This window comes from Manis javanica, chromosome 2 (genome assembly GCF_040802235.1).
Source record: "Manis javanica isolate MJ-LG chromosome 2, MJ_LKY, whole genome shotgun sequence".
Lineage (NCBI taxonomy): Eukaryota > Metazoa > Chordata > Mammalia > Pholidota > Manidae > Manis > Manis javanica.
Genome location: NC_133157.1, coordinates 11,319,641 through 11,333,147, shown reverse-complemented (window position 1 = coordinate 11,333,147; position 13,507 = coordinate 11,319,641). Strand labels below are relative to the sequence as shown.

Sequence of the window (13,507 nt, the reverse complement as noted above, 5' to 3'; positions counted from 1 at the left end):
AAGAATCTATAAATATGTGATAAAGCTATACATAAAAAAGAAAGCAAGGGAATGATGAACACAGAATTCGGGCTGTGAACTCTGTAGAGGGAAGGCCAGGGGATGGGCTGTGGGAATTTAGAAAGTCAGATGTATGTTATTAAGGACGCACTTTTTGTTCTGGTGCAGGTTCACAGCGGCTTTTTCAAGTTTTTAAAATAAAAGTAAAACAGGCTATACGGGGGCCAATGAGAGTATGCACAAAAATGGATTATGTCTAATCAATTATCCAACTCCATGCACATTATATCTGATATTTAAAAAAGCTTCTTAGCCTATATTAAATATTTTACTAAATGGAGTTTAGTCTTTCCAACTGGAGTATAATTGTTTTACTTAAGTCAAATCTACTCACCTGGAAACAGTTGTTACATGATTTTCCTAATGTGGAAAACTTAAAAAACAAGAATTGCTGATGTAGTATCTATCCTAAATTATCTGTTCCTATGTTTGAATTTAAGTCATATAATTATAATTTGACTCATGGCACATTCAATACAACAGGACTCATGAAACTGCAATTTAATAAATACTCTTATTATTTATCAGTATTAACTTGCTACATACTGAAAAAGGAACAAAAATTTGCGTGATTCATATAAAATAATTCTTTTCCCAAAATGTTTCTTACCTAACACTTAAAATACAGATGCCAACTCAAAAACACTCTCCTTACTCATAAATGACTTTCAAGTCAACCTCAGTATTTTTTCTGAACCTTCTGTTCAGAAAAAGAACAATTAAATGCAAAAATATTTCCTTTATGCAGATTGTTATTAGAAAATTTTAAATTAAGGTTTTCATAATTTCACAACTCAACCAGTTAATAAATGCATATGTATATATATTCAACACTTTCAGAAAAATGTAAGACTATAAAAATAATTTCTTCTATGCAATTTCTTCATTTTGTAATTTCCAATTAAAATGGCTTTTTTTGAATTGTATGTTCACCTCTGACAGAGGTTACTGAGGAAAAGAGTACCAAATAACTGATAAGCAGAGATTGGCTTAAATATGCTGGCATGAGAGGCGAGACAGAAACCTCCTCCCAAAACCACATATAATATGAAAATATAGCAAATACAACTAATTCTGAAAGAACAACAATAAAAAAGACTGTGGCAGACTGCCTACATGTGCAGAAAAACAGCACACCTCACAGAAAGGGTAAAGTAGCAAAGCCAAGATCCAGTGGGACCCAAACCATTCCCCCAGCCCAGCTCACCATTGGGAGGAAGAGAAACAGACTGGAAAGGGGGTGGAGGCCTAGGACTGCTGAAAACCCAGCCCTGAAGATCTGCTCTGGGAGCACAAACCTACATTACATGGTGCTCTGGAGATTAGTGGGGTTGGAAAGCTAAAACAGGCAGAATACTTGGAGAGACTGTGATTCCAGCCACTTGTGGAGAACAGGTACCCACAACTGGCCATTCTGGGAAATAGGAAAAGAAGGCACCCCGAGAGACTTGCCAACAATGAAAGAGCTGCTAAAGGGGCAAGGATTGCACAAAGCTTGCTGCTCAGGAGAAAGAACAAGTGGAGAAAATTGTCCTGGCGCACTGAGCCCAGCTGGTTGGGAACGTTCAGGAGCTTCAGGCACTCCATCCCCCTGGCTGGCAATGCAGCTTGAAGGCTCCCACCATGATATGCAGCCTGCTGCTCCTTCCTCCTGGCCCACACCAGCTTGCAAATTTCCTATCTCCACTATTGTGCCAAGCAACCCAGAGGGTGGCCCCACCTATGGCAGCCACAAGGGCGTACCACAGAGGCTCCTGCCTACGTGCTCAGCCCATTGGCCCTGACAGTGGAGGCAAGCACTACACCAGTAAGCAGGAAAGAGCTCTTTCCTCCCAGCAGGCTCCAATGCTGCTCCCCTACGAACCCCACCACTGCTTCAGGGGCGGAGCAGCTCCAGAGAATAGAGATTCTGAGCACTAGAGGATGCCGCCTACACCAAGTTATTATTAGAAATACAAAATGCCAAAAGAAATTGGTGCAAACCAAAATCCCACAAGCACCAGGAACAGGGCCAAGTAAAACTGAACTCACCAATCTTCCTGAAAAGATTGCAAAATAAAAATCATAAACATGCTCACAGAGCTACAGAAAAATATTCAAGACCTCAGGGAGAAATTCAAGAAAGAGAAACTTGAAAAATACAGTATCTGAAATGAAACATACAATAGAAGGATTTAAAAGCAGATTAGATGAAGTAGAGAAGACAGTAAATGAAACAGAAATTAGAGAACAGGAATACAAAGCCAAGGTAAAGAGAGAAAAAAGGATCTCTATGAATGAAAGAATATTAAGACAACTGTGTGACCAATCCAAATGGAACAATATTCACATTATAGCAGTACAAGGGGGAGAGAGAGAAAAAGGGATAGAAAGTGTCTTTGAGGAGGTAATTGCCGAAAACTTCCCCAGTCTGGGGAAGGAGATAGTCTCTCAGGCCATGAAGGTGAAGAGATCTCCCAACACAAGGGACCCAGGGAAGACAACACCAAGACATAATAATTAAAATGGCAAAGATGAAGGATAAGAACATATGCCTAAAAGCAGCCAGAGAGAGGAAAAAGATAACATACAAAGAAAAACCCATCAGGCTACCAAGAGACTTCTCAACAAAAAACTTACAAGCCAGAAAGGAGTGGCATGATATATTTAATGCAATGAAACAGAAGGGCATCGAACCAAGAATATCCTACTCGACAAGAACATGATTTAACTTTGAAGGAGGGGTTAAACAATTTCCAGATAAGCAAAGCTGAGAGAATTTACCTCCTACAAACCATGTCTACAGTTTATTTTGCAGGGACTGTATAGATGGAAGTGTTCCTAAGGCTAAATAGATGTCACCAGAGAAAATAAAACCACAGTAAAGGAAGTACAACAATTAATTACTAAGAAAATGCAATATTAAATCAACTACCCAAAAGTCAGTCAAGAATTAGACAAAGACTACAGAATATGATACCTAATATATAAAGAATGGAGGAAAAAAAGAACCTTTAGATTGTGTTTGTAATAGCATACCAAGTGACTTAAACTAGACTTACATAGTAGGAAAGTACCCTTTAACCTTTGGTAACCAGGAATCCAAAGCCTGCAATGGCAATAAGTATATACCTGTCGATAATCACCTAAATGTAAATGGACTGAATGCACCAATCAAAAGACATAGTGTTACTGAATGGATAACAAAACAAAACCCGTCTATACGCTGCCTACAAGAGACTCACCTCAAACCCAAAGACATATCAGACTAAAAGTGAAACGATGGAAAAAGATATTTCATGCAACTTACAGGGAGAAAAAAGCAGGAGTTGCAGTATTTTTATCAGACAAAATAGACTTCTAAACTAAGAAAGTCACGAGAGACAAAGAAGGACATTACATAATGATAAAGGGCTCAGTCCAACAAGAGGAATAACCATTATAAATACCCATGCACTCAATCTAGGAGCACCTACATACGTGAAACAAATAATAAAAGAATTAAAAGAGGAAACAGAATGCAATGCATTCATTTTAGGAGACTTCAACACACCACTCACTCCAAAGGACAGATCAACCAGACAGAAAATAAGTAAGGACACAGAGGCACTGAACAAACACTTAGAACAGATGGACCTAACAGACATCCACAGAGCACTCCACCCAAAAGCAGCAGGATACACATTCTTCTCAAGTGCACATGAAGATTTTCAAGAATAGATCATATATTAGGCCATAAAAAGAGCCTCAGTAAATTCAGGATTGAAATTGTACCAACAAGCTTCTCAGACCGCAAAGGTATGAAACTAGAAATAAATTATGCAAAGAAAATGAAAAAGCCTACACACATATGAAGGCTTAATAACATGCTCCTAAATAATCAATGGATCAATGACCAAATAAAAACAGAGATCAAGCAATATATGGAGACAAATGACAATAACTCAACACCACAGAATCTGTGAGACACAGCAAAGACTGTGCTAAGAGGGAAGTATATTGTAATATAGGCTTACCTCAGGAAAGAAGAACAATCCCATAGGAACAGTCTAAACACACAACTAATGAAACTAGAAAAAGAAGAACAAATGAGGCCCAAAGTCAGTAGGAGAGACATAATAAAGATCAAGGCAGAAATAAATAAAATCAAGAATAAAACAATAGAAAGAATCAATGAAAGCAGGAGCTGGTTCTTTGAGAAAATTAACAAAACAGATAAAACCCTAGCCAGACTTACCAAGAAATAAAGAGAGTCTACATACACAAACAGAATCAGAAACGAAAAAGGAAAAACCACTACAGATACCACAGAAATACAAAGAAGTATTACAGTATATTATGAAAAATTATATGCTAACAAACTGGATAACCTACAACAAATGGACAACTTTCTAGAAAAACATATTCCAAGGCTGACCCAGGAAGAAACAGAAAATCTGAACAGATCAATTACCAGGAACAAAACTGAATTGCTAATCAAAAAACTACCTAAGAACAAAACCCCTGAACCAGATGGCTTCACCACTGAATTTTATCAAACACTCAGTGAAGACCTAATAACCATCCTCCTTAAAGTTTTCATAAGCATAGAAGAGAAGGGAATACTTATAAACTCACTTCATGAGGCCAGCATCACTCTCATACCAAAAACAGGCAAAAACACCAGAAAAAAAGAAAATTACAGACCAATATGCCTAATGAACATAGATGCAAAAATTCTCAAAAAAATATTAGCAAACTGAACTCAAAAAAACATCAAAAAGATCATACATCATGACCAAGTGGGATTTATTCCAGGGATGAAAGGATGATACTATTATTGAAAATCCATCAACATCATACACATCAACAAACAGAAGGACAAAAATCACACGATGATCTCAATAGATGCTGAAACGCATTTCACAAAATTCAACATCCATTCATGATAAAAACTCAACCATATGGGTATCAAGACAAGTACCCTAACATAATAAAGGCCATATATGACAAACCCACCGCCAACATTATACTCAACAGTGGAAAGCTGAAAGCTTTTCCTTTAAGATCTTGAACAAGACAAGGATGCCCACTCTCCCTGCTTTTATTCAACAAGGTACTGGAGGTCCTAACCACCACAATCAGACAACAGAAAGAAATACAAGGCATCCAGACTGGTAAGGAAGCAGTCAAACTGTTCTGTTTGGAGATGACATGATATTGTACATAAAAAACCCTCAGAATCCATTCCAAAACTACTAGATCTAATACTTGAATTCAGCAAAGTTGCAGGATACAAAATTAATACACAGAAATCTGTTGCATTCCTATATACCAATGATGAATTAGCAGAAAGAGAAATCAGGAACCCAATTCCATTTATAATTTCATCAAAAAGAATAAAATACCTAGGAATAAACCTAACCAAGGAGGTGAAAGACCTATGCCCTGAAAACTACAAGACACTCAAGAGAGAAATTAAAGAAGATACCAATAAATGGAAATCTATCACATGCTCATGGATAGGAAGGATTAGTATTATCAAAATGGACATCCTGCCTAAGCACTTTACAGATTCAATTTAATCCCTATCGAAATACCAATGGCATTCTTCAACGAACCACAACAAATAGTTGTAGAATTCATATGTGGAAACATAAAAAGACCCCAAATAGCCAAAGCAATCCGGAAAAGGAAGAATAAAGCTGGGGTATTACGCTCCCTAACTTCAAGCTCTACTACAAAGCCACAGTAATTAAGACAATTTGATACTGGCACAAGAACAGACTAAGAACAACAGAACAAAACAGAGAGCCCAGATATAAACCCAAGCATATATGATCAATTAATATACAATAAAAGAGCCATGGACATACAATGGGGAAATTACAGCCTCTTCAACAGCTGGTGTTGGCAAAACTAGACAGCTACATGTAAGAGAATGAAACTGGATTATTGTCTGACTCCATACACAAAAGTAAAATCAAAATGGATCAAAGACCTGTAAGTCATGAAATATAAGTTATGAAACCATAAAACTCTTAGAAGATAACATAGGCAAAAATCTCTTGAATATAAACATGAGCAACTTTTTCCTGAACACGTCTCCTTGGGCAACGGAAACAAAAGAAAAAATGAACAAATTGGACTATATCAAACTAAAAAGCTTCTCTACAGCAAAGAACACCATCAGCAGAACAAAGAGGCATCCTACAGTATGGGAGAATATATTTGTAAATGACATATCTGACAAGGGGTTAACATCCAAAATGTATAAAGAACTCACATGCCTCAACACCCAAAAAGCAAATAACCCAATTGAAAAATGGGTGGAGGATATAAACAGACACTTCTCCAAAGAAGAAATTCAGATGGCCAACAGGCACATGAAAAGATGCTCCACATTGCTAATTATTAGGGAAATGCAAAATAAACCACAATGAGGTATCACCTTACACCAGTTAGGATGGCAAAAAGACTGGGAACAACAAATGCTGCCAAGGATACGGAGAAAGGGTAACCCTCCTACACTGCTGGTGGGAATGTAAATTAGTTGAACAATTGTAGAAAGCAGTATGGCGGTTCCTCAAGAAACTAAAAATAGAAATACCATTTGACCCAGGAATTCCACTCCTAGGAATTTACCCTAAGAATGTAGGAGCCCAGTTTCAAAAAGACATATTCACCCCTATGTTTATCGCAGCACTATTTACAAAAGTCAAGAAATGGAAGCAACCTACGTGTCCATCAGTAGATGAATGGATAAAGATGTGGTACATATATACAATGGAATATTATTCAGCCATAAGAGAAAACAAATTCTACCATTTGCAACAACATGGATGGAGCTAGAGGGTTTTATGCTCAGTGAAATAAGCCAGGCAGAGGAAGACAAGTACCAAATGATTTCACCCACCTGTGGAGAATAAGAACAAAGACAAAACTGAAGGAACAAAACAGCAGCAGACTCACAGAACCCAAGAATGAACTAACAGTTACCAAAGGGATGGGTGGGAAGAGAAGGATAAGGGGGAAAAGGGGCATTAAGATTAGCACACATCATATAGGCGGGAGGCACAGGGAAGGCAGTATAGCACAGAGAAGACAAGTAGTGACTCTATAGAATCTTACTACCCTGATGGACAGTGACTGTAATGGAATATGTGGTGGGGACTTGATAATGGGGGTAATATAGTAACCACAATGTTGCTCATGTAATTGTATATTAATGATAACAAAAAAATAAAAATACTATTCGACCCAGTAATTCCACTCCTAGGAATTTACCCAAAGAAAACAAGATCCTTGATTCAAAAAGACATATGTCCCCCTATGTTTATCACAAAACTACTCACAATAGCCAAGATATGGAAGCAGTCTAAGTGTCCATCATTAGATGAATGGATAAAGAAGATATGGCACACATACACAATGGAATATTATTCACTATAAGAAGAAAACATATTCTACTATTTGTAACAACATGGATTGAGCTTAAGGGTATTATGCTCAGTGACATAAGCCAGGCGGAGAAAGACAAGTACCAAATGATTTCCCTCAGTTGTGGAGTATAACAATGAAACAAAACTGAAGGAACGAAACAGCAGCAGACTCACAGACTCCAAGAAGGGACTAGCAGTTACCAAAGGGGAGAGGTGAGGGAGCGGGGGACGGTGGGGAAGTGGGGGAGGGTGTGGGAGAGGGAGGGAGAAGGAGCATTGATTGGCACACATGGTATTGGGTGGTCACGGGGAAGAGAGTGCAGCACAAAGAAGACAAGTAGTGACTGTGCCATCTTACTATGCTGAGGGACAGTGACTGCAATGTAGGGGGAACTTGATAATATGGGTGAATGTAGTAACTACAATGCTTTTCATGTGAAACCTTCATAAGAGTGTATGTCAATGATACTTTGACATAAAAAATAACTGATAAACCCTCATGAAGTATGATCTGCATATGTAAAAAGGATCTCCCATCTTAATTCCCAGTAAGGAGAAACTTCAAACTTCTAAAATGATATATTTATTAGCTAGAAAACTTTAAATTGTCCAACCAGCCAGTAATACTAAGCACCACCTCCAACCCCCGCCCCACAAAAAAAAAGAGAAAGAAAAAGGGGAAGGACCAAGCAACACACTGTGTTGAAAAACGATTGTCATTTTGTGAAGAGCTATTATTCACCTGTCAAACACTTTCAGATCTCCTGGTTTTCCCAAGACAGAGCCTCACATCACTGTCAAGGATATGACCCTCAAATAAGCAGGATAAGAACATTAAAGCCAACACAGAAATAAGAATATCTAATAAGATATCTCATTATCACTAGGGAGATGAGATACCAATTAGTGAATAAACTTGCATCTTAATACACATTCTCCTACAACATTACCCAAAGCTATTCTTATAAAGCTTTAAACAAAGTAAATTTAGCATCACAGACAATCCTGTGTGGTTCAAACTCTCATCATCTGACAGAAAAACAGACTCAAAAATTAAGTAACTCCTACAAGATTAGACAACTAGTAAATTGCAGAGATTAAATGTAACCTGAGGTCTCCTGATGGACTTCTGTTCACATAAAACTAAAGAAAATATAGAATATAAGCTTGGAGATCAGGGGTATAATGTTGGGATGTCCACTAAGAGCTATTAAGGTCCTTCCTCGGGTCTTGTGGATTCTGCTTCTTGAAAAATAATAACCTCCTGCCCTATGCACTTCACAAGGCTGCTGTGAAGGTCAACTGACTAATGGTTGTGGAAGTATTTGGAAAAGTACAGGGTTATACAAGCAGAGATCATTACCCTTCCAACCTAACCAATGACAGGGAGTCCTGAACTCAAGGACTTGACAGCAATATAATACCATAAGCTTGTGACTGGTTGTTTTTTTGAGTCTGCAAGGAATTCTTCAAGAAGAATCTTGACTAAATCTCAATTATTAAAGCTGTGATTCATAAATGGAAAAATACAACCATTAGGTTCATTTATCAAAACTTGATAGATTGAGAGAGAACAGAATAGACTGACTTCTTCTATCAGTAATAATGATGCCACAGCAATACAGCAAGTGCTTACTGTATGCCAAACACTTGGCTAAGCATTTTAAATGCATTACTTTATTTAATCCTCAAAAAACATATGTGGGAGATACGATTATATCAATTTTACAGCAGAAATAATGTCTAGAGGAGTGCAGTTACTTATCTTAAGACCAAACAGCTAGTCAGCAGCAAAGTCAGGATTTAAACCCGACCACCTGGCTACAGAGTTGAAGCTTTTCGTGACTCACTCTGCTATAAAGCATCTGCCAAAAAAGCCCACCCATCTCAAATGCTACCTTATGAGGAAGACTTCCTTCACCTCAAGTGTAAAACTAATTCTCCTTTCAAAGCACCATTTCATTTCCTCTCTGGTGACAGCTCTCCCTACCTATCTTATACAATTATGAATAAATAAACATGAAAGTCTATTATTATTATGAATCTTGACTTATACACACACACAATACACACACATGTATGTTCAAAAGAGCAAGCATGTAACTTATCTGAGTCTTGAGTTCCTCAACCCTAAGGAACCATCTAGTTCAACAAGACTTGTTTTGGAACTAAACAAGAGTGTCTTTAAAGTGCCTTACAGAAACATTAAGTTATTTGCCCAAGCCCAAAGGGTGAGTGACAGAGCCAAGATATGAATTCATGTTTATTTACATTTAAAACCTATGTTAGTAAGTCAGCTGTCTGATTCCAAAGCCCAATGTTCATGGTATTATCTACATAGCTCACCCAATCATTTAGCCTCTCAGATCTTCATTCTCAAGCCTGGAGGTAGAATAGGAACCAGAACCAAGACAATCCTAGTTGCTATTCAGTCAACAAATATTTATTGTAACAAAATTGTAAAAACTCAATAAATACACTGTTGGTAATGTTCTATAACTCCATAAAAGAGAAGGTAGTCATCTTCCAAGTGAGATTCTGGACTCCTGTCTTTCCAGAGCACAAAGAACTTACTCCCAATCCCCAATAACCATGAGAGAAAGAAAGGATTTCTGAGATCTGACTTCCCACTTTCCTGTTAGAAATTAGACTCAAGCATGCTCCCTCAGTAAACTATTCTCAGAAATAAGACCCTGAACTCTTAGAAACGATATTTTACAAAATATCATCCTTGACTTCTTAACCTTCTCTACTGACACTATGCACTCAGCTTAGACAGCACCTCACCGAGAAAGACTTCGCTGATCTTGACCTCTACCTCTACCTCTACCTCTACTCTTTCTCCACCCTTTGTCCAGCTCGGACTAAATTAATTAGCTCTCCCAGATGCTCCCACTGTGCTAGCTTTGCCTTATGTTTCACCATTTACCAGTTCTGTAACTACATGTTCCTTGAAGGCAGATACTGTGTTTTGTTTCCTCCTGTTCCTAGTATACATCATAGTGGCTGGATAGTAAGCTCTCAAATATTTCTCAAATGAATAAACAAATGAATAAATGACAGATGACCCAATTATGACTCTGTCTTAGCACTCCTGGTGGAACATCGAAGTAGCTCCTCATCATTCCCCACAGCTGCAGCACAGCCAGACTAAACAATCTGCCTTCCCACAAGGCTGTTCCTTTACCAGACTCCATGCAAGTAGGTGCTATGGCCACAGCTACCATGTTTTCTTTGGCTGCTGAGAAGCAAACTCAAGCTCATAATGGTGTGCTTCAAATAAGATACTGACCACGATTCATTCTGAAGATGTTTTATTCCCAGATAATTCATTTAAGGGAGCTGCTCATATAAACAGCAAACACCACTGTCATGTCATATGCAATTACATGACTGATCTTCTAAAAGGATCAGCTTGGCAGTCAAGCCTTTATCCTCTCTCCTCCCTCCCATTCCACGGAGTGTGCAAGACACTTGACACTAATCATCTAATTTAAAATTTACATCTGCCATTACACACAAACACATACACACAAAATAGCATATGATCAGTCTCCATTTTAAGGTTGAGGAACTGAGACTCAGATGGTTAATTTAAGTAACTTGCCCAAAGGCACCACAAGGGCACATCCACAATTTGAAGCTAAATCTGTTAAGTACCCAAACCTGTGGATCCCTGGATTAAAGTGCCCTCAAGTAAAAGATACTTGCCATATTTGTTTCATAAGGTATTGCCAATCAATTAAAAATTGAGCTAAGGGGTAAGGAAGATACAATCATCCAATGACTTAAAATGTAAGCTTAGACTTTCCTTTCAGTATTATAAACAGATACAAATTCAAAAGATAATAGGAGCTTCAAAGCTCAAAATTTTCAAAATAAGTAAGAGTTATAAAATCTTAAATGATGCTATCATAACAAAATTTAAGTCACTGTTAGAAGGTGGCCTTTTTCAAAAGTTTTTCAAAATGATTGAGTACAGGGGTAAATTCAACATCTGTTAACAGAGTGGTTATAGGTTAGAAAGCAGACCAGAAAGACAGGAAGAGAGAAAAAAAAGTCTCTTACTGCAAGGATAACAGGCCATATCCGCAAGTTACTCCCTTGTCAATTTATAAATAACACAAAGAATATGGAAAATAGGAAAAATATGACAGTACTTACAGGAATTCTTTTTTTTAAGTTGCCAATTAAAACAAAAAGGTTCAAATCATTAGTAATTAGACCATAGAATATCTGTAATATAATCTAAGAAACAGAACAATATGTTTAGTTCCTCTAGGCTTACACCATGCGCAGTGAAAGTCAATTTCTCCAGTGAAATCACTCCAATCAATGCACATCTACATGACTGTTAATAAAGTCACCAGGTAAAGCTAAACCCCACTAAATATTATAATTGGCACTTTCTGATCTGCCATCTGCAGTGGAACTGCCACCAAGATGCAGATTTTCATGAAAACCCTTACCGGAAGACCGTCACTCTCAAGGTTGAACCCTTGGATACAACAGAAAATGTAAAAACCAAGATTCAGGTTAAGGAAGGAATTCCTCCTGAACAGTGAAGACTGACTGATCTTTGCTGGCAATTAGCTGGAAGATGGACATACTTTGTCTGACTACAACATTCAAAAGGAGTCTACTTTTCATCTTATATTCAGACTTTGTGGTAGTGCTAAGAAAAGAAAGAAGTCTTAAACCACTCCCAAGAAGAACAAGCACAGGAGAAAGAAAGTGAAGCTGGCTGTTCTGAAATACTCTATAGAGTGAATGAGAATGGCATAATCAGTCACCTTCGCCAAGAGTGCCCTTCAGATGAATGTGGTGCAAGAGTTTTTATGGCCAGCCACTTTGACAGACATTATTGTGGCAAATGATGTCTGACCTATTGCTTCAACAAACCTGAAGACAAATAATTGTACATGGGTTAATAAAAGACATGAACTTAAAAAAAAATACAATTAGCTATATGTTAGGTTACTGTTAATAAAGTCAGGTGATTTAATGCTGAACTAGAATATTCTAACTTTAAAATAAATAAATCAGTGGTGTCCATTCTTAAATTATTTCCTATTCTCCTTTACAACAATATTTTGAAGACACTAGCATTTTAACATTACAAATCCACACTACTTCTCTGACACATGCTACTTTTCAACTTCTTAAAATATTAATGAACCTCCACTTAAATGCATATTTAGTCTGTCAGTCCTGATACTTAAATGGCTTTATACAATTTTGCCTGGAATAAAATTTTAACAGAGAAGGTAGTTTTTTATTCTTTATACCTACGGCCAAAGCTTAGTCAGCATCCTCAGATTGCACAGAATTTCCTGAAGAGACCAAATTAAACAGAGCCCAGAATTAATGTTTCTAAATTCAACAACCAGCATAATTCCTACCTTTTTCTTATGGCATCTTTACAACTTCCTTTTATACATCTTTCATCACATATTTAACTACCACCACCTCCTTCCATCTCTTCTGACTACAAATTCTTAACACAGAATGTTTTCTTCACTATCATTTTTATTGGTAAAAAATGAATTAACTAGAGGAATGGCTTAAGAATGATATATAATATGTAATCACAAAAACAATGCAATGAGGAAATGACCTAAGTGAATTACATGGCTGGTCTATATACATTAATATAACTTTAAAGGTTTCACAGTCCCTAAATGAGATACAATAGATAAGAAAATGTAATCTGGTTAATAACATGTATCCTAAACACACACTATTGTGTCTAGTAACTAGAATTGTTATTAACCATGTGCCAGACATTGGTTACTAGATACATCTCATTTAGTGACAATAAAAAAATTATGCTTAATACTTAAATTGTGTTTACTACACTCCAGACACTGTTCTAAGTATATTGCACATATTAATTTATTTAGTCCTCACAACTCTGAGGCAAGTACTATTCATTTCAATCTCACAAATAAGGAAACTGCAGCTTTGAAAAGAGAACAGTGTACGTAAGGAAGTGATAGGACCATAATTGAAATTTAAGTTGGCATACGGAGTCAAGCCAAGCACTT

At 37.2% G+C, this 13,507-nt stretch overlaps 1 protein-coding gene and 1 pseudogene across 20 annotated transcripts in view; one reads left to right on the top strand and one right to left on the bottom strand.

The window, feature by feature from the left end:
* STRBP (spermatid perinuclear RNA binding protein) overlaps nt 1–13,507 on the bottom strand; it is a 171,114-nt gene that overhangs the window by 100,105 nt on the left and 57,502 nt on the right. The gene's annotated exons all lie outside the window — the stretch shown is intronic.
* LOC140846859 (ubiquitin-ribosomal protein eS31 fusion protein-like) lies at nt 2,309–13,503 on the top strand (annotated as a pseudogene).